This window comes from Triticum dicoccoides, chromosome 4A (assembly GCF_002162155.2).
Source record: "Triticum dicoccoides isolate Atlit2015 ecotype Zavitan chromosome 4A, WEW_v2.0, whole genome shotgun sequence".
Classification (NCBI taxonomy): Eukaryota; Viridiplantae; Streptophyta; class Magnoliopsida; order Poales; family Poaceae; genus Triticum; species Triticum dicoccoides.
In genome coordinates this window covers 3,945,335-3,963,564 of record NC_041386.1, presented here as the reverse complement: position 1 = coordinate 3,963,564, position 18,230 = coordinate 3,945,335, and positions in this window count along the sequence as shown.

Below are 18,230 nucleotides of genomic sequence, written 5' to 3'. Positions count from 1 at the left end.
ACTAAAAATTTCAGAATTTTCCAGAGAATAATGAAGAGATTTTTGAGGGGCTCATCGAGCCGAAGCTCAAAGGAAAAGCAAAATGAAGAAGCAAAGAAGCCCAAATATAATCTGCCTCGCACCGCGGAGGCCTCACCGACTTCCTCCGCGACCAACGCGAATAGCCAGTACCTCGTCTCGCCGGAGGACATTCACGCTTACCGGAACCCTACATCAGCCACAGAGCCAGAGCCGGAACCACAAGTTGACCCTCCACGACAGTCTGATTATCAGTGGGATCCGGAGATGATTGCCAACCAGTGGCAATCAGAGTCTTCTTCTTCGTAGTACGACCCCAACTATTACTATGGATATCCGCCAGGCCAGCCTTTGCCATAGACCAACTTAGGCCAAAAGCCTAAGCTTGGGGGAGTACGTATTTCTCACCGATATTACATTTATGTTCACACACCCATTGCTAGATGTCGGTGCTCATACTTTTTCATTGTATCATCCATGCTAGTTTATTTCCTTTTTATGCTTTCTTCTTGTGTGTTTAATATACCTTAATAAAAAAATTAGTTGTAGCTTTTAGCTAGTTTTAATTTCCATGCTTGTAGTAGTAATTAAAAAGAAAACCCAAAAAGATTTCCTATTCTTCATTTGCTTGTTGGGAGCTTTCCCGTGTAAATAGTTTTATTTCTTTTCTTTTCTTTGGGGGTCGATAGGAGAAGACCATGATTAAATTGTTGAAGTGGCTCTTATATGCATTATTGTTGATTTAACCAAGAGCCCGTATTGCCTTGTCTTCTCCTGTTTATTGAATGCTCGCAGATTCCAGCTTAGTCCAATGCACGCGCACTATTATTATTTTTCACATCATTCGGTCATGCAAGTGAAAGGCAATTATGACGATATATGATGGACTGACTGAGATGAGAAAAGTTGGTATGAACTCGACCTCTCTTGTTTTTGTAAATATGATTAGTTCATCGTTTCTGATTCAGCCTATTATGAATAAACATGTTTGCAATGACAACTAGAGATCAAAGTTTCTTGTGCCATGCTTGATTAGCTAGGAGCTTATAATGGTTTACATTGCGTGCCAACATGCTATTAAAATGGTTGTGATGTGGTATGATAGGGTGGTATCCTCCTCTGAATGATTTAAGTGACTTGACTTGGCGCATGTTCACGCATGTAGTTGAAACAAAATCAACATAGCCTTCATGATATTTATGTTCATGGTGGATTATATCTTACTCATGCTTGCATTCGGTGTTGATTAATTTTAATGCATGTCCATGACTGTTGTCGCTCTCTAGATGGTCGCTTCCCAGTCTTTTTCTAGCCTTCACCTGTACTAAGCGGGAATACTGCTTGTGCATCCAACTCCATAACCCCCAAAGTTATTCCATATGAGTCCACCATACCTACCTATATACGGTATCTACCTGCTGTACCAAGTAAATTTGTATGTGCCAAGCTCTAAACCTTCAAATAAACATCCTTTTTTGTATGCTCGAATAGCTCATGTATCAACTAGGGTTGTCTGTATCTTCCATGTTAGGCGGGTTATTCTCAAGAGGAGTGGACTCCGCTCCTCACTCACGAGAAAATGGTTGGTCACTGGGATGCCCAGTCCCATGCTTTATGCAAACTAAATCAAAATAATTGCAAACAAAACCCCCCTGGGACTCTTCTTAGTTGGAGGCACTCGTTGTTTCGAGCAAGCCATGGATTGATGCTTGTTGGTGGAGGGGGAGTATAAACTTTACCATTCTGTTTGGGAACCACCTATAATGTGTGTAGCATGGAAGATATCGCCATCTCTTAGTTGTTATGTTGATAATGAAAGTATACCACTCAAAATATTATTCATCTCTATTTCAAAACTGAGCTCTGGCACCTCTACAAATCCCTGCTTCCCTCTGCGAAGGGCCTATCTATTTACTTTAATGTTGAGTCATCATCCTCTTATTAAAAAGCACCAGTTGGAGAGCACCGCTGTCATTTGCATTCATTACTGTTAGTTTACATTGAGTATGACTTGACTGGATCTCTTTTACCATGAATTACAATGTCTAGTTAGTCCTTAATCTTTAAAGGTGCTCTACATTTATGTTTTGCGGTCTCAGAAAGGGCTAGTGAGATACCATCTTATTATATCATATTATGATTGTTTTGAGAAAGTGTTGTCATCCGAGATTTATTATTATTGCTCGCTAGTCGATTATGCCATTGATATGAGTAAACATGAGACCTATCTGTTATTGTGAATATGGTTAGTTCATAATCTTTGCTGAAAACTTGAATGCTGGCTTTACATATTTACACCAACAAGAGCAACCAGAGTTAGTAAAAGTTTTTCTTTATCACTTTCAGTTTATCAACTGAATTGCTTGAGGACAAGCAAAGGTTTAAGCTTGGGGGAGTTGATACGTCTCCGTCGTATCTACTTTTCCAAACACTTTTGCCCTTGTTTTGGACTCTAACTTGCATGATTTGAATGGAACTAACCCGGACTGACGCTGTTTTCAGCAGAGTTGCCATGGTGTTATTTATGTACAGAAACAAAAGTTCTCAGAATGACCTGAAACTTCACGGAACATATTTTTGGAAATAATAAAAAATCCCTGCAAAAGATGAAGACCACGGGGCCCACACCCTAGCCACGAGGGTGGGGGTGCGCCTGCCCCCTGGGCGCGCCCCCTACCTTGTGGGTCCCCCTGGAGCTCCTCCGACCTCAAATCCAACTCTATATATTTGCTTTCGGGGAGAAAAAAATCGAAGAGAAGGATTCATCGCGTTTTACAATACGGAGCCACCGCCAAGCCCTAAAACCTCTCGGGAGGGCTGATCTGGAGTCCGTTCGAGGCTCCAGAGAGGCGAATCTTTCGCCATCATCATCATCATCAACCTTCCTCCATCACCAATTTCATGATGCTCACCGCCGTGCGTGAGTAATTCCATCGTAGGCTTGTTGGACGGTGATGGGTTGGATGGGATTTATCATGTAATCAAGTTAGTTTTGTTAGGGTTTGATCCCTAGTATCCACTATGTTCTGAGATTGATGTTGCTATGACTTTGCTATGCTTAATGCTTGTCACTATGGCCCAAGTGCCATGATTTCAGATCTGAACCTATTATGTTTTCATGAATATATGTGAGTTCTTGATCCTATCTTGCAAGTCTATAGTCACCTACTATGTGTTATGATCCGGCAACCCCGAAGTGACAATAATCGGGACCACTCCCGGTGATGACCGTAGTTTGAGGAGTTCATGTATTCACTATGTGTTAATGCTTTGGTCCGGTACTCTATTAAAAGGAGGCCGTAATATCCCTTAGTTTCCGCTAGGACCCCGCTGCCACGGGAGGGTAGGGCAAAAGATGTCATGCAAGTTCTTTTCCATAAGCACGTATGACTATATTCAGAATACACACCTACATTACATTGATGAATTGGAGCTAGTTCTGTGTCACCCTAGGTTATGAATGTTACATGATAAACCACATCTGGCATAATTCTCTATCACCGATCCATTGCCTACAAGCTTTCCATATATTGTTCTTCGCTTATTTACTTTTCCGTTGCTATTGTTACAATCACTACAAAATACCAAAAACATTACTTTTGCTATCATTACCTTTTGCTACCGTTACCACTACTATCATATTACTTTGCTACTAAACACTTTGCTGTAGATATTAAGTTTCCAGGTGTGGTTGAATTGACAACTCAACTGCTAATACTTGAGAATATTCTTTGGCTCCCCTTGTGTCGAATCAATAAATTTGGGTTGAATACTCTACCCTCGAAAACTGTTGCGATCCCCTATACTTGTGGGTTATCAAGTCCCTAGATACTTAATGACTGATGGTGGTTCACATTTTATTCATGGTGCCTTTCGTAAAATGCTTGGTAAGTATGATGTTAATCATAGAATTGCATCTCCATATCATCCACAGTCTAGCTGTCAAGTAGAACTTAGCAATAGAGAGCTTAAATTAATTTTGCAAAAGACTGTTAATAGATCTAGAAAGAATTGGTCCAAGAAACTTGATGATGCATTATGGGCCTATAGAACTGCATATAAAAATCCTATGGGTATGTCTCCATATAAAATGGTTTATGGTAAAGCATGTCACTTACCTCTTGAACTAGAACAAAAGGCATCTTGGGCTATTAAAGAGCTCAACTATGACTTCAAACTTGCCGGTGAGAAGAGGCCTTTTGACATTAGCTCACTTGATGAATGGAGAACCCAGGCTTATGAGAATGCCAAACTGTTTAAAGAAAAAGTTAAAAGATGGCATGATAAAAGGATACAAAAACATGAGTTTAATGTAGGTGATTATGTACTATTATACAACTCTCGTTTGAGATTTTTTGCAGGCAAACTTCTCTCTAAATGGGAAGGTCCTGACGTCATCGAGGAGGTCTATCATTCCGGTGCCATATCAACAACTTTGAAGGCACAAATCCAAGGGTGGTGAACGGTCAAAGGATCAAACATTGTATCTCAGGTAATCCCATAAATGTTGAAACCCATGTTATTGAAACCGTAACCCCGGAGGAATACATAAGGGACACTTTCCAGAACATTTCAGACTCCGAAAAGGAATAGGTACATGGTACGGTAAGTAAACCGACTCCAAAACAGTTCTAATGGCAATTTTTCTCTGTTTTGGAATATTTAAGAAAATGGGAAAATAAGAAGTAGTCCGGGAAGGACACGGGGCTTCCACGAGGGTGGAGGGCGCGCCCTACCCCCTGGGCGCGCTCCCCTGCCTCGTGGGCACCCCGTGTGCTCTCTGGACTCCGTTTTCTTGCACAATACTTCTTTTGGTCGGTAAAAATTCACTATATAATCTCCCGAAGGTTTTGACCCCGTATCACGCAAATATCCTGTGTCTTTGTTTCAAGCTGTTTCTGCTGCAGAATAGAGCATTATGTCATCCCAAGATTCGGAGAGAGAAAGCTATGTGGCAGATTACCTTGTAGATCATAAGGTCTACGGGGACTTGGAGCATTGTGGTTGGACCACGGAGGAAGAAGAAGACTATGAGCCTAAGGGAACGGAGGAGACGAGCTCAGATGAAGATGAAGTCCATTACCTCAACCTGGGGACATGCATGTGGAGTTCAAAAAGTCAAGCCTCCCCAATAGAGCAAAGAAACCTAAGATCGAGTTTATCCCTTTTTGTCTCTTGCAGGAGAACAAACAAGAACTATGCAAAAATGTATTAAGCCTTGAGCAGGAGATCGAGGACCTAAGGGAGAAAATTCTATCCTCAAGCGCAAATTAAGGAATAAGCACACGTCATCAACAACTCCATCATCACCACCTCCGAGGAAGGAGACATAAACACATGGGTATGGGCACTCCCCTTGGCAACTGCCAAGCTTGGGGGAGTGCCCCGGTATCGTATCACCATCACTTTTATCTTTACCGTTTTTCTTAGTTCGATCCTTTTGGTAATATCTTGATCTAGTAGAATAAAGTTTTAGTATGATCTAGTTTTTAGTTTTGCTTTATGATCCTTCTATGTAATTGAGTCCGTGAGCTATATATAATAAAGATTAGTGTTGAGTCAAGGGCTTGATTATTTTGCTATGATCTTGAGGGAATAAAATAAAAGAGAAGAAATAAAAAGAAATAAAGAGTATGATGAATAAAAGTTGTTGAGAGTTGACAAACATAGTTTTGGTCGTCGTTGCAATTAATAGGAAATAATAAGGAAAGAGAGGTTTTCACATATAAATATACTATCTTCGACATCTTTTATGATTGTGAGAACTCATTAAAGTATGACATGCTAAAGAGTTGACGTTGGACAAGGAAGACAACGTAATGGGTTATGTTTTCTTACATCTAAGATAAATTATATTGTCATTGATCATCCAACATGTTGAGCTTGCCTTTCCCTCTCATGCTAGCCAAATTCTTTGCACCAAGTAGAGATACTACTTGTGCTTCCAAATATCCTTAAACCTAGTTTTGCCATGAGAGTCCACCATATCTACCTATGGATTGAGTAAGATCCTTCAAGTAAGTTGTCATTGTTGCAAGCAATAAAAATTGCTCTCTAAATATGTATGATTTATTAGTGTGGAGAAAATAAGCTTTATACGATCTTGTAATGTGGAAGAAATAAAAGCGATGGACTGCATAATAAAGGTCCATATCACAAGTGGCAATATAAAGTGATGTTCTTTTCCATTAAGATTTGATGCATCCAACCATAAAAGCACATGACAACCTCTGCTTCCCTCTGCGAAGGGCCTATCTTCTATTCTTGTCTTATACTTCATATAAGAGTCACGGTGATCTTCACCTTTCCTTTTTACATTTTATCCTTTGGCAAGCACAATGTGTTGGAAAGATCCTGATATATATAGCTAATTGGATGTGAGTTTTCATGAACTATTATTGTTGACATTACCCTTGAGCTAAAAGGTTGGGAGGCAAAACTATAAGCCCCTATCTTTCTCTGTGTCCGACTAAAACTTCATAACCATAAATATTGCGTGAGTGTTAGCAATTGTGAAAGACTAAATGATGGTTGAGTATGTGGACTTGCTAAAAAGCTCTAATTGACTCTTTCTGATGTTATGATAAATTGCAATTGCCTCATTGATTGAGATTAGAGTTTGTTGGTTCTCAATGAAGTTTATGATTCATACTTGAAATTGTGATTGAATTGTTACTTTAGCATGAGAGATCATATGACATATATATGTTGTTACTTTAGCATGGGAGATCATCATGATCATATGACAATTGCCTCACATGTTTAGAGATATATATGTTGTTGTCCTAAGAATGATCATGATGCCTTCATGTCCGTATTTTATATTTATCGACACCTCTATCTCTAAACATGTGGACATATTTTTCGATTTCGGCTTTCGCTTGAGGACAAGCGAGGTCTAAGCTTGGGGACTTGATATGTCCATTTTGCATCATGCTTTTATATTGATATTTATTGCATTATGGGCTGCTATTACACATTATGTCACAATACTTATGGCTATTCTCTTTTATTTTACAAGGTTTACATGAAGAGGGGGAATGCTGGCAGCTGGAATTCTGGGCTGGAAAAGGAGCAAATATTAGAGACTTATTCTGCACATATCCAAAAGTCCTGAAACTCCATGGGAATTATTTTCAGAATATATAAAAAATATTAGCCGAAGAAAGTACCAGAGGGGGCCACCCACCGTCCACGAGGGTGGGAGGCGCGCCTACCCCCCTGGGCGTGCCCCTGCCTCGTGGGCCCCCTGATGGCCCTCTGATGCCCATCTTTGGCTATTTGGAGTCTTTTGTCGAGGAAAAAATCATAAGCAAGCTCACGGGACGAAACTCCACCGCCACGAAGCGGAACCTTGGCGGAACCAATCTAGGGCTCCGGCGGAGCTGTTCTGCCGGGGAAACTTCCCTCCGGGAGGGGGAAATCATCACCATCATCATCACAAACGATCCTCTCATCGGGAGGGGGTCAATCTCCATCAACATCTTCACCAGCACCATCTCATCTCAAACCCTAGTTCATCTCTTGTATCCAATCTTTATATCCAAACCTCATATTGTTACCTGTGAGTTGCTAGTAGTGTTGATTACTCCTTATAGTTGATGCTAGTTGGTTTACTTGGTGGAAGATCATATGTTCAGATCCATTATGCATATTAATACCCCTCTGATTATGAACATGAATATAATTTGTGAGTAGTTACGTTTGTTCCTGAGGACATGGGAGAAGTCTTGCTATAAGTAGTCATGTAAATTTGGTATTCGTTTGATATTTTGATGAGATGTATGTTGTCATCCCTCTAGTGGTGTCATGTGAACATCGACTACATGACACTTCACCATTGTTTGGGCCTAGAGGGAGGCATTGGGAAGTAATAAGTAGATGATGGGTTGCTAGAGTGATAGAAGCTTAAACCCTAGTTTATGCGTTGCTTCGTAAGGGGCTGATTTGGATCCATATGTTTCATGTTATGGTTAGGTTTACCTTAATACTTTTGTCGTAGTTGCGGATGCTTGCAATAGGGGTTAATCATAAGTGGGATGCTTGTCCAAGTAAGGGCAGTACCCAAGCACGGGTCCACCCACATATCAAATTATCAAAGTACCGAACGCGAATCATATGAGCGTGATGAAAACTAGCGTGACAATAATTCCCATGTGTCCTCGAGAGTGCTTCCCTTTATATAAGAGTTTGTCCAGGCTTGTGTTGGAAATATGCCCTAGAGGCAATAATAAAATGGTTATTATTATATTTCCTTGTTCATGATAATTGTCTATTCTTCATGCTATAATTGTGTTATCCGGAAATCGTAATACATGTGTCAATACATAGACCACAACACGTCCCTAGTGAGCCTCTAGTTGACTAGCTCGTTGATCAAAAGATAGTCATGGTTTCCTGACTATGGACATTAGATGTCATTGATAATGGGATCACATCATTAGGAGAATGGTGTGATGGACAAGACCCAATCCTAAGCATAGCTCAAAGATCATGTAGTTCGTTTGCTAGAGCTTTTCCAAATGTCAAGTATCATTTCCTTAGACCATGAGATTGTGCAACTCCCGGATACCGTAGGAGTGCTTTGGGTGTGCCAAACGTCACAACGTAACTGGGTGACTATAAAGGTGCACTACGGGTATCTCCGAAAGTGTCTATTGGGTTGGCACGAATTGAGACTGGGATTTGTCACTCCGTATGACAGAGAGGTATCTCTGGGCCCACTCGATAGTGCATCATCATAATGAGCTCAACGTGACCAAGTGGTTGGTCATGGGATCATGCATTACGGTACGAGTAAAGTGACTTGCCGGTAACGAGATTGAACGAGGTATTCGGATACCGACGATCGAGTCTCGGGCAAGTAACGTACCGATTGACAAAGGGAATTGTATACGGGATTGATTGAATCCTCGACATCGTGGTTCATCCGATGAGATCATCGAGGAGCATGCGGGAGCCAACTTGGGTATCCAGATCCCGCTGTTGGTTATTGACCGGAGAGTCGTCTCGGTCATGTCTGCGTTTCTCCCGAACCCGTAGGGTCTACACACTTAAGGTTCGGTGACGCTAGGGTTGTTGAGATATTAGTATACGGTAACCCGAAAGTTATTCGGAGTCTCGGATGAGATCCCGGACGTCACGAGGAGTTCCGGAATGGTCCGGAGGTGAAGATTTATATATAGGAAGTCAAGTTTCAGCCCTCGGGAAAGTTTCGGGGGTAATCGGTATTGTACCGGGACCATCGAAAGGGTCCCCAGGGTCCATCGGGTGGGGCCACCTATCCCGGAGGGCCCCATGGGCTGAAGTGGGAGGGGAACCAGCCCCTAGTGGGCTGGTGCGCCCCCCTTGGGCCTCCCCCGGCGCCTAGGGTTGGAAACCCTAGGGGTGGGGGGCGCCCCACTTGGCTTGGGGGACACTCCACCCCCCTTGGCCGCCGCCCCCTTGGAGATCCCATCTCCTAGGGCCGGTGCCCCCCTAGGGGTCCTATATATAGTGGGGGTGAGGGAGGGCAGTCGCACCCTAGCCCCTGGCGCCTCCCTCTTCCTCCCATGACACTCCTCCCTCTCCCTGAGCTTGGCGAAGCCCTGCCGAGATCGCCATTGCTTCCACCACCACGCCGTCGTGCTGCTGGATCTTCCTCAACCTCTCCTTCCCCCTTGCTGGATCAAGTTGGAGGAGACGTCTTCCCAACCGTACGTGTGTTGAACGCGGAGGTGTCGTCCGTTTGGCGCTAGGTCATCGGTGATTTGGATCACGACGAGTACGATTCCATCAACCCCGTTCTCTTGAACGCTTCCGCTCGCGATCTACAAGTGTATGTAGATGCACTCCCCTCTCCCTCGTTGCTAGATGACTCCATAGATCGATCTTAGTGATGCGTAAAATTTTTTAAAATTCTGCTACATTCCCCAACAGTGGCATCATGAGCTAGGTCTATGGGTAGTTTCTATGCACGAGTAGAACACAAAGCAGTTGTGGGTGTCGATATTGTCAATTTACTTGTCGTTACTAGTCTTATCTTGATTCGGCGGCATCGTGGGATGAAGCGTCCCGGACCGACCTTACACGTACGCTTACGTGAGACTGGTTCCACCGACTGACATGCACTAGTTGCATAAGGTGGCTAGCGGGTGTCTGTCTCTCCCACTTTAGTCGGATCGGATTCGATGAAAAGCGTCCTTATGAAGGGTAAATAGAAATTGGCATATCACGTTGTGGTCTTGGCGTAGGTAAGAAATGTTCTTGCTAGAAACCTATAGCAGCCACGTAAAAACTTGCAACAACAATTAGAGGACGTCTAACTTGTTTTTGCAGCATGTGCCGTGTGATGTGATATGGCCAAAAGGATGTGATGAATGATATATGTGATGTATGAGATTGATCATGTTCTTGTAATAGGAATCACGACTTGCATGTCGATGAGTATGACAACCGGCAGGAGCCATAGGAGTTGTCTTAATTTTTTTATGACCTGCGTGTCAACATAAACGTCGTGTAATTACTTTACTTTATTGCTAAAGCGTTATCCATAGTAGTAGAAGTAATAGATGACGAGACAACTTTAAGAAGACACGATGATGGAGATCATGGTGTCATGCCGGTGATAACGATGATCATGGAGCCCTGAAGATGGAGATCAAAAGGAGCAAATGATATTGGCCATATCATGTCACTATTTGATTGCATGTGATGTTTATCATGTTTTACATCTTATTTGCTTAGAACAACGGTAGCTTAAATAAGATGATCCCTCGTAATAATTTCAAGAAAGTGTTCCCCCTAACTGTGCACCATTGCGAAGGTTCGTTGTTTCGAAGCACCACGTGATGATCGGGTGTGATAGATTCTAACGTTCGAATACAACGGGTGTAAGCCAGATTTACACACGCAATACACTTAGGTTGACTTGACGAGCCTAGCATGTACAGACATGGCCTCGGAACACGGAAGACCGAAAGGTCGAGCATGAGTCGTATAGAAGATACGATCAACATGAAGATGTTCACCAATGTTGACTACTCCGTCTCACGTGATGATCAGACACGGCCTAGTTGACTCGGATCATGTTTCACTTAGATGACTAGAGGGATGTCTATCTGAGTGGGAGTTCATTGAATAATTTGATTAGATGAACTTAATTATCATGAACTTAGTCTAAAATCTTTACAATATGTCTTGTAGATCAAATGGCCCACGTTGTCCTCAACTTCAACGCGTTCCTAGAGAAAACCAAGCTGAAAGATGATGGCAGCAACTATACGGACTGGGTCCGGAACCTGAGGATCATCCTCATAGCTGCCAAGAAAGATTATGTCCTAGAAGCACCGCTAGGTGACGCACCCATCCCAGAGAACCAAGATGTTTTGAACGTTTGGCAGTCACGTGCTGATGATTACTCCCTCGTTCAGTGCGGCATGCTTTACAGCTTAGAACCGGAGCTCCAAAAGCCTTTTGAGCAACACGGAGCATATGAGATGTTCAAAGAGCTGAAAATGGTTTTCCAAGCTCATGCCCGGGTCGAGAGATATGAAGTCTCCGACAAGTTCTTCAGTTGTAAGATGGAGGAAAATAGTTCAGTCAGTGAGCACATACTCAAAATATCTGGGTTGCATAACCACTTGACTCAGCTGGGAGTTAATCTCCCGGATGACGCGGTCATTGACAGAATCCTTCAGTCGCTTCCACCGAGCTACAAGAGATTTGTGATGAACTTCAATATGCAGGGGATGGAAAAGACCATTCCTGAGGTATATTCAATGCTGAAAGGTGGAGATCAAAAGGGAACATCAAGTGTTGATGGTTAATAAAACCACTAAGTTTAAGAAAGGCAAGGGTAAGAAGAACTTCAAGAAGGACGGCAAGGGGGTTGCCGCGCCCGGTAAGCAAGCTGCTGGGAAGAAGTCAAAGAATGGACCCAACCCTGAGACTGAGTGTTTTTATTGCAAGGGAAGTGGTCACTGGAAGCGGAACTGCCCGAAATACTTAGCGGACAAGAAGGCCGGCAACACTAAAGGTATATGTGATATACATGTAATTGACGTGTACCTTACCAGTACTCGTTGTAGCTCCTGGGTATTTGATACCGGTGTGGTTGCTCACATTTGTAAGTCAAAGCAGGAGCTGCGGAATAAGCGGAGACTGGCGAAGGACGAGGTGACGATGCGCGTCGGGAATGGTTTCAAGGTCGATGTGATCGCCGTTGGCACACTACCTCTACATTTACCTACGGGATTAGTTTTAAACCTCAATAATTGTTATTTAGTGCCAGCTTTGAGCATGAACATTGTATCAAGGTCTCATTTAATTCGAGATGGCTACTCATTTAAATCCGAGAATAATGATTGTTCTATTTATATGAGAGATATGTTTTATGGTCATTTCCTGCTGGTGAATGGTTTATTCTTAATGAGTCTCGAGCGTAATGTTACACATATTCATAGTGTGAATACCAAAAGATGTAAGGTTGATAATGATAGTCCCACATACTTGTGGCACTGCCGCCTTGGTCACATAGGTGTCAAACGCATGAAGAAGCTCCATGCAGATGGAATTTTGGAGTCTCTTGATTACGAATCGTTTGACACGTGCGAACCATGCCTCATGGGTAAAATGACCAAGACTCCGTTCTCAGGAACAATGGAGCGAGCAACCAACTTATTGGAAATCATACATACTGATGTGTGCGGTCCAATGAGTGTTGAGGCTCACGGTGGCTATTGTTATGTTCTCACCCTCACTGATGACTGGAGTAGATATGGGTATGTCTACTTAATGAAACACAAGTCTAAGACCTTTGAAAAGTTCACGGAATTTCAGAGTGAGGTTGAGAATCAACATGACAGAAAAATCAAGTTCTTGCGATCAGATCGTGGGGGAGAATACTTGAGTCACGAATTTGGCACACACTTAAGGAAATGTGGAATAGTTTCACAACTCATGCCGCCTGGAACACCTCAGCGTAATGGTGTGTCCAAACGTCGTAATCGCACTCTATTGGATATGGTGCCATCCATGATGTCTCTTACCGATTTACCGCTGTCATTTTGGGGCTATGCTTTAGAGACTGCCGCATTCACTTTAAATAGGGCTCCGTCGAAATCCATTGAGACGACACCGTATGAATTATGGTTTGGGAAGAAACCTAAGCTGTCGTTTCTAAAAGTTTGGGGATGCGATGCTTATGTCAAGAAACTTCAACCTGAAAAGCTCGAACCCAAATCAGAAAAATGCGTCTTCATAGGATACCCTAAAGAAACTATTGGGTATACCTTCTACCTCAGATCCGAAGGCAAGATCTTTGTTGCCAAGAATGGATCCTTTGTAGAGAAATAGTTTCTCTCGAAAGAAGTAAGTGGGAGGAAAGTAGAACTTGATGAAGTATTGCCTCTTGAACCAGAGAGTGGCGCAGCTCAGGAAATTGTTGCTGAGGTGCCTGCACCGACTAGAGAGGAAGTTAATGATGATGATCATGAAACTTCAGATCAAGTTGCTACTGAACTTCGTAGGTCCACAAGGACATGTTCCGCACCAGAGTGGTACGGCAACCCTGTCTTGGAAATTATGTTGTTAGACAACGGTGAACATTCGAACTATGAGGAAGCGATGGCGGGCCCAGATTCCGACAAATGGCTGGAAGCCATGAAATCTGAGATAGGATCCATGTATGAAAACGAAGTATGGACTTTGACTGACTTGCCCGATGATCGGCGAGCCATAGAAAATAAATGGATCTTTAAGAAGAAGACAGACGCGGATGGTAATGTAACCATCTATAAAGCTCGGCTTGTCGCTAAGGGTTATCGACAAGTTCAAGGGGTTGACTACGATGAGACTTTCTCACCCGTAGCGAAGCTGAAGTCCGTCCGAATCATGTTAGCAATTGCCGCATTCTATGATTATGAGATATGGCAAATGAACGTCAAAACGGCATTCCTTAATGGTTTCCTTAAGGAAGCATTGTATATGATGCAGGTGGAAGGTTTTGTCGATCCTAAGAATGCTGACAAGGTGTGCAAGCTCCAACGCTCGATCTATGGGCTGGTGCAAGCATCTCGGAGTTGGAACATTCGTTTTGATGAGATGATCAAAGCGTTTGGGTTTACGCTGACTTATGGAGAAGCCTGCATTTACAAGAAAGTGAGTAGGAGCTCTGTAGCATTTCTCATATTGTATGTGGATGACATACTGTTGATGGGAAATGATATAGAATTCTTGGAAAGCATAAAGGCCTACTTGAACAAGTGTTTTTCAATGAAGGATCTTGGAGAAGCTACTTACATATTAGGCATCAAGATCTATAGAGATAGATCGAGACGCCTCATTGGTCTTTCACAGAGTATGTACCTTGACAAGATATTGAAGAAGTTCAATATGGATCAGTCAAAGAAGGGGTTCTTGCCTGTATTGCAAGGTACGAGATTGAGCACGGCTCAATGCCCGACCACGGCAGAAGATAGAGAAAAGATGAGTGTCGTCCCCTATGCCTCTGCCATAGGGTCTATCATGTATGCTATGCTATGTACCAAACCTGATGTAAACCTTGCCGTAAGTTTGGTAGGAAGGTACCAAAGTAATCTCGGCATGGAACACCCGACAGCAGTCAAGAATATCCTAAAGTACCTGAAGAGGATATGTTTCTCGTTTATGGAGGTGACGAAGAGCTCGTCGTAAAGGGTTACGTCGATGCTAGCTTCGACACAGATCTGGATGACTCTAAGTCACAAACCGGATACGTGTATATTTTGAATGGTGGGGCAGTAAGCTGGTGCAGTTGCAAGCAAAGCGTTGTGGCGGGATCTACATGTGAAGCGGAGTACATGGCAGCCTCGGAGGCAGCACATGAAGCAATCTGGGTGAAGGAGATCATTACCGACCTAGGAGTCATTCCCAATGCGTCGGGCCCGATGACTCTCTTCTGTGACAACACTGGAGCTATTGCCCTTGCCAAGGAGCCCAGGTTTCACAGGAAGACCAGGCATATCAAGCGTCGCTTCAACTCCATTCGTGAAAGTGTTCAAAATGGAGACATAGATATTTGTAAAGTACATATGGACCTGAATGTGGCAGATCCGTTGACTAAACCTCTCCCTAGAGCAAAACATGATCAACACCAGAACTGTATGGGTGTTCGATTCATCACAATGTAACTAGACTATTGACTCTAGTGCAAGTGGGAGACTGTTGGAAATATGCCCTAGAGGCAATAATAAAATGGTTATTATTATATTTCCTTGTTCATGATAATTGTCTATTGTTCATGCTATAATTGTGTTATCCGGAAATCGTAATACATGTGTGAATACATAGACCACAAAACGTCCCTAGTGAGCCTCTAGTTGACTAGCTCGTTGATCAAAAGATAGTCATGGTTTCCTGACTATGGACATTAGATGTCATTGATAACGGGATCACATCATTATGAGAATGATGTGATGGACAAGACCCAATCCTAAGCATACCTCAAAGGTCGTGTAGTTCGTTTGCTAGAGCTTTTCCAAATGTCAAGTATCATTTCCTTAGACCATGAGATTGTGCAACTCCTGGATACCGTAGGAGTGCTTTGGGTGTGCCAAACGTCACAACGTAACTGGGTGACTATAAAGGTACACTACGGGTATCTCCAAAAGTGTCTGTTGGGTTGGCACGAATCGAGACTGGGATTTGTCACTCCATATGACGGAGAGGTATCTCTGGGCCCACTCGGTAATGCATCATCATAATGAGCTCAATGTGACCAAGTGGTTGGTCATGGGATCATGCATTACGGTACGAGTAAAGTGACTTGCCGGTAACGAGATTGAACGAGGTATTGGGATACCGACGATCGAGTCTCGGGCAAGTAACGTACCGATTGACAAAGGGAATTGTATAAGGGATTGATTGAATCCTTGACTCGTGGTTCATTCGATGAGACCATCGAGGAGCATGTGGGAGCCAACATGGGTATCCAGATCCCGCTATTGGTTATTGACCGGAGAGTCGTCTCGGTCATGTCTGCGTTTCTCCCGAACCCGTAGGGTCTACACACTTAAGGTTCGGTGACGCTAGGGTTGTTGAGATATTAGTATACGGTAACCGAAAGTTGTTCGGAGTCCCGGATGAGATCCCGGACGTCACGAGGAGTTCCGGAATGGTCCGGAGGTGAAGATTTATATATAGGAAGTCAAGTTTCGGCCATCAGGAAAGTTTTAGTGGTAATCGGTATTGTATCGGGACCACCGGAAGGGTCCCGGGGGTCCACCGGGTGGGGCCACCTATCCCGGAGGGCCCCATGGGCTGAAGTGGGAGGGGAACCAGCCCCTAGTGGGCTGGTGCGCCCCCCTTGGGCCTCCCCCTGCGCCTAGGGTTGGAAACCCTAGGGATGGGGGGCGCCCCACTTGGCTTGGGGGGCACTCCAACCCCCTTGGCCGCCCCCCTTGGAGATCCCATCTCATAGGGCCGGCGCCCCCCTAGGGGTCCTATATATAGTGGGGGTGAGGGAGGGCAGCCGCACCCTAGCCCCTGGCGCCTCCCTCTCCCTCCCGTGACACTCCTCCCTCTCCCTGAGCTTGGCGAAGCCCTGCCGAGATCGCCGTTGCTTCCACCACCACGCTGTCGTGCTACTGGATCTTCATCAAACCTCTCCTTCCCCCTTGCTGGATCAAGTTGGAGGAGACGTCTTCCCAACCGTACGTGTGTTGAACGCGGAGGTGCCGTCCATTCGGCGCTAGGTCATCGGTGATTTGGATCACGACGAGTACGACTCCATCAACCCCGTTCTCTTGAACGCTTCCGCTCACGATCTACAAGGGTATGTAGATGCACTCCCCTCTCCCTCGTTGCTAGATGACTCCATAGATTGATCTTGGTGATGCGTAGAAAATTTTAAAATTCTGCTATGTTCCCCAACAGCTTGTCCTTTGCTATAAAAAGGATTGGGCCACCTTGATGCACCTCATTTACTTTCATTACTTGTTATTCGTTACAAATTACCTTATCACAAAACTATCTGTTACCGATAATTTCAGTGCTTGCAGAGAATACCTTGCTGAAAACTGCTTATCATTTCCTTCTGCTCCTCGGTGGGTTCGACACTCTTACTTATTGAAAAGGCTATGATAGGTCCCCTACACTTGTGGGTCATCAGCCCATCCGCAAGAAACCTTAAAGTTAAGTGTGCTTGGCATAGAGCAATTTGAGGATAGGTGATTGACTAAGAAGTTGATCCCGGGTGCGCATGAGTGGAGACAGAGTGCACAGGAAAGACTACACGTGGTTCGTGAGGCTAGTCTAGATACTAGGTGGTAGCCAGACAACGACTAGGAGCCGATGGGTGAACCAGTGGGTTTGGCTGGGGCCTTACGTCGCCCTAATGGCTTCATGCGGGAAAGAGGACGCCTCCCCGGACATGGTATCGACTCACCGCAACTCCAATAGCGGTGGACAACATCGGGAATCTTCACCCTCAAACATGCCCACTTACTGTTCGAGGAAAGTCTTGACTAGACTATGTAGGGTTTTCTTGCCTCAGAAGTATTTATTGGATCAATTTTAGGACGGTAGTTTCATTGTGATGCATCTTCGGGACTTCTGAGATGGGTGATACCATGAGCACAAGGACTACGTGGATCCGCATCCAATCCACACCTACAAGGAGGACTCTCACCAACATAGATGGGCCGCCATCCAAGAATTTGAACAAGTTTTGTGGTTTTCTAGGCAAAAGTGGCGAATAGGCCCAAAAGTGACATTGAAATCCATAGCCATGTAAGTTTTGCTTGCTTCACATGGTCATCATTTTTATTGCTTGTTTCGTTTCTTGCATTATGTTGAATGATTCTTGTTTGTTAGATGGGGTTGGCCACCACTTTTTGTACCATCAAGTTTAGAAAAGGTTGTTCACTATGTCACATTGTAGGGTGAAATTGAATGGGGAACTGAAGTGGTGCGCCCCCTGTTGAGATCTCAAGGACCCCACCAAGAAGATTAAGAACAATAATGACACAAGAACTCACCGATCCATTGGATTGGATGACGACCATGGACATGGGACCGTGCAAAAGATGAACGGAACTACTGTGCGTACGGTTTCACTCTATACGATGCCTAATCTAGTGGTGTGCTGCCGTTTGGATAAGGAGTTGAACGGTTTGATTTGCTATGTCGTATGAAATCAGACAAGCAAGAGTCGTACACATAGCAAGACTCAAAAAGGAATAGACATGTCATGG